The sequence below is a fragment of the Chenopodium album genome, chromosome 3 (assembly GCF_948465745.1).
Source record: "Chenopodium album chromosome 3, dcCheAlbu1.1, whole genome shotgun sequence".
NCBI lineage: Eukaryota > Viridiplantae > Streptophyta > Magnoliopsida > Caryophyllales > Amaranthaceae > Chenopodium > Chenopodium album.
Genome location: NC_137836.1, coordinates 39,446,557 through 39,451,215, shown reverse-complemented (window position 1 = coordinate 39,451,215; position 4,659 = coordinate 39,446,557). Strand labels below are relative to the sequence as shown.

General features: G+C 33.4%; 1 long non-coding RNA gene across 1 annotated transcript; it reads right to left on the bottom strand.

Moving 5' to 3' along the window:
- Positions 1–703: 703 nt before the first annotated feature.
- LOC145613341 (uncharacterized) lies at positions 704–1,760 on the bottom strand. The gene is made up of 2 exons (XR_014106917.1): positions 1,511–1,760; positions 704–879 (listed from the first exon to the last, which is right to left on the bottom strand). It is a non-coding gene; the product is annotated as an uncharacterized LOC145613341 (long non-coding RNA).
- Between the last annotated feature and the right edge of the window lie 2,899 nt (positions 1,761–4,659).

The following is a 4,659-nucleotide window of genomic DNA, read 5'->3' as shown; positions in this document are numbered from 1 at the left end:
ACAATTCCTCATACATTAGAACTAGACATACCTAGCATTGTTCGAAGTTTCATTCGCGCTAGACGTAAAAGGTTTTAATTTCTGAGGGTTTGGTCCCAAATCTCTCTTTAAATTATTTAATTTAATTCTTTGTTGTTTATTATTTACCTTGAAGTTACTAACGTGTGTATTTTGCTATTAGAAAGAGATACGAGGCATCCAAGTAATTGCTTTAATTGATTTATTGTTGTTTATGATTTAGAAATCATGTCTAGGTTGTTATTATGATTCCTAATGTTATGTAAGGGCGCACTACTACAAAATTGGCCAAAGAGACCGGTCCAAATTAGCCAAAGAGACTGCCTTAGAGGCGGTCTCTAGCATAGCGGTCTCTTTGGTAAAGAGACTGCTTTATTAGAGGCAGTCTCTAGAATGAGAAAGCTAAGACCGCCTCTTAAATACAAGCGGTCTCAATTTTTAGGAAATTGAGACTGCCTTTATAAGAAAAGCGGTCTCTGTTTTAAAAAAACTGAGACCGCATGTCTTAAATAAGCAGTCTCTTTCTTGAGAAAAGTGAGACCGCTTTTCAACTCAACGGGTCTCTTTGGTCTCATTTTAAATAAAAAAAATATTTTTTTTTTATAATTACTCGTACAATTCATCGATATTAACATCAATAATAACTGATTAATTTTATTTATTTATTCCATTATTAAATCAGAAGTAAAAAAATAATTCTTGTATTTCATACACTCTAAAAATTATGTACATTTTACAGATGTGAATGAAAATTCAATACACAAATAAAAATAAAATATTCCGGAAATGATGACTATAAAATTCCCAGATCTTCTATTGCAGATTTCTTCCGTTCAAACTTGAAAATTGAGAGATCGTTACCTACAACCACAAATACAAACGCAAATATTATTATCCTGAAAATAAAACATAATAAGGAACAGATTGAAAATGAAAAAACAAACATTTTAAAATGAGATATAAAATAAAATTAGTTTACAATTAAAAAAAAATATGAGAAATTGTTCAATTTAACTAACGAAATACGAGAATTAGTTTAAAATGATATTGAACACAAAATCAAAGCAAGAAAAATATACTAATATCAAAGACAGCCTAATAAAGAACAATTCGTCAAGAAATTCTCAAAGGAATAAAAAAATACCAGAACTTAAATCTAAAGCGCTAAAATCGAAATTGAAAATGGAAACAAAAACAGAAAATCAAATGCAAAATTAATAAAGACGAAAATTACTAGATCTGACTAAGAAAGGTGTTTTTAAATGAAAATATCATAATAAATTGGCGAAAATAAGGTTTGAAACAAAAACATTTATAAGCAAACAAACAATCTACTTTCATGGCTAAACAAAAATTCGAACAAATTATTGTTTTTTAACAATAAAAAAGGATGTTAAAAGGCAATAATTATAAGAAATTTAGATTTTTCATCAAGAAAAACCGAAAAAGTTGAAGATTAACACTTAATAACGAAAAATAATACAAAACTCACCTTGGCAATATAGATCTTGAAATTTTGAAACAATAGAGTGAAGATTGAGAAAGAAGTAAATGATGTAAATTTCATTTTATTTTGTGCGAGATTCGTTTGAGAAACCAGAAAAATGAGGAAGATGGATCGAGATGAGAGGAGAGAGAAGAGAGAGAAAGAAAATCAGAAATGAAATGAGGAGGGTGAAGAGCGGCGGAGGACAAAGTGAGAAAGTGAAAAAGTTCTAGCTAGGGTTTGGGACTTAATTAATGGGCTTGTGGCTGCCTACGTGTATATGGGAAAATAAATTCGAGAGACCTGTTATTTAGAATAACGGGTCTCTCTGTAATTTCTCACATTTAAAAAAAAAAAAACATTCAAGAGACCGGTTATTATAATTGACCGGTTTCTTGGTTATTACGTGAGACCTGTCATCTAAAATGACGGGTCTCTCTATATTCCTCGATTTTTTTAAAAAATCCCAAGAGACCTATTTTCTTTAATGACGGGTCTCTTTGATATTCCGAGAGACCTGTCATCCAAGATAATCGGTCTCTCCTCTATAAGAGACCTGTTATGCACTTAAGCGGTCTCTTAATTTGGGTCTCTTTGGCCATTTTTGTAGTAGTGGCGTTTTGATCTTCCTAGTATCATGTTTAGGGTAACAACTATAATTTCTAATATCAAATATGACAATTGTGATTCCTGCGATGCTTCCTATTTTCTTTCTTAATATTCATGTTAGTATCATGTTAGGGTTAAAGCTTTGATTTTTATTGTTTAGCGACATGCTAGGGTTTGTTATTAATCTTGTTAGTATCATGCCTAGGATCTTGTTATTAATATTATGCTTTAATATGATTTTGATTATTATTATAATTGTTATGATTATTTTAATTATGGTTATTATGATGATTATTATGTTTATTGTTATTATGTTGCTTGATATTTATTGTTATTGCTTGATCACGCCTTTTATGCATGTTTAAAGGGAATTTGTACTTGTAATCACGCTTAATAAGATAATTAATAATCTTGTTTAGGGTTAACATGATTATAATTCAAGTGATCGTCAATAATAGTTTTGTTTATGCATTAATATTCAACCAACATAGATAAACATGTTTAGGTTAATCCTATTGATTGCATGTTAGTCAGAAAGCGCACATGAATACGATCAGAATAAAGTAGACGCCTATTATTAGGGCAGGTTCAATCTATTTTAGATTGGATTTGTACCTTCATCCCCGAACTACCGGCCATGGTTCCAGACCTATTAGAGTTAACGATCTGTTGGATCGTTAAGGGGTGAAACCTTCACCTCGTGAACGGTTTACAAGTTCCTAAAACTTGTTGGCGACTCTTTTGCTCTATCTTCTTTCCCTTTGGACGCCACCGTACTTTAGTGTATGATCACAGTGGGGTTCAAGCTAGGGATAATGCTTGAAATATTCCTTACAATACCAACCAAGGGTTTTAAATCCACTATAGAGAGCAACTCCATCTTACCACATTCCCGTGAACTAAGGCTTCATGGACCCCTAAAAGTTATTAACCCGACTAACTTAGCATATAGTATCCAAGAGTCAACCAATAACACTCTCAAACCGTGCATACATTCACCACTTAGGAAGAAAAACATTCAAAGATTCAAGTCCCAAAACAAAATGTCCAAAATAAGAACAAACAAAACACATTTTTCCAAAATTACCTTCAAAGTAAACAAAAATCTTTTTGGATTTTTCAAAATAAAAGAGAAGACATGGAAATGCATATACTCAAGTGCATGGCATAAATGAATCAACATCCCACCAAACATGATAGAATACCCTCCCCCCAATCTTGAATGAGACAATATACTCTAATATAAACCAAATAATCCATGGGAGGGGAAAAGAAAGAAATAATTCCAACAAACCAACACAAGTCCAACGGGTCACCAACCATTTGAGAAAGAGCTAGGAAAGATATTACCGGATAATGGTGGGTGTAATTACCCGCAAATGAACCAATTTAACCTTTCAAAGTCGATTTCCTCTTGAATTGAATTTCGATTTCCATATGCTAGCAAAAATAGGAATTAAACTTCCTTAATTCTTGATCCAAACCAATGCATAGGTGTATATCAAGTTATGTACCTAGCAAGGGGCACACAAACATTTCCATGAAAGAAAATCTAATCTAAAAAGAAAAGAAAATGAAAGCAATAAAAACCTCGGGTTATTGTTTAACGTCCAAGCGAGACCACTCTAGTAAATAATATTGCAACGAACGCAAGAGCTTATCAAATGCACTTCTACACATTTCATATGATAACAAGTAGGCAAATGATGGGAGGAGGACGTGCAACAAGATTATTGCACGTAAGTGAGGATGAAGATGCCAAAAGAAGGAAGAAAAATCAAATGAAAAATAAAGAAAATAAGAAGAGAAAGAAGAAGAAAAATAAGGAAAAGAATACAAAGGCAAAACCTCCTCAAAATCTTTTTGGGTGGCACAATCACACATTTCCTCAATAATAGGAGGATGAAAAGGAAGAGTCTCATCAAACAAGAGAAGGTCCTCAATAGGCTCTTTGACAAAAGAAGGGAGGAACATGGGATAGTAGGAGATGTGGTCAAATTTCCTTGAGAAAGGGACATGAGGAAGGGGAGGAGAAACAATGGTCTCACAAAGCCTCACATCACCAATGAGGGCATGAAAATCAATCATAGAATCCTCAAAAGAACACTAATGAATCACAACTCCCTCAAACAAAAACTCTCCAATAGAAACAACCTCATCCTCTTCTCTATCACAACGATGAACAACAACTCCCTCAAGATTCTCAAAGCCTAGAGTCTCTAAACCATGCATGAAAGGATAAAGGTTTCTTTTAAACTCATCCCTTTCCCATGAGGCATTGCTAATGAACTCTCTCAAAAGGCAATAATGCTTTGTTACACCTTCAATGAACATACTAGCCGTAACCTCAAATGAGTCCAAAGACTCATGGATAGAAGTGTCACAAACATGCAAGGTAGACTCGTCAAGAAGGGGAAGGGGGTTGGAATCCTCAAAATCGACATTTTCTTCATTCTCAAATCCTCCACCACCACTCAAGGGACTCTCAATCTCTCTTGATTGCTCAAACTCATCATCATCATCCTCATGAAATCCCTCATTGAAAC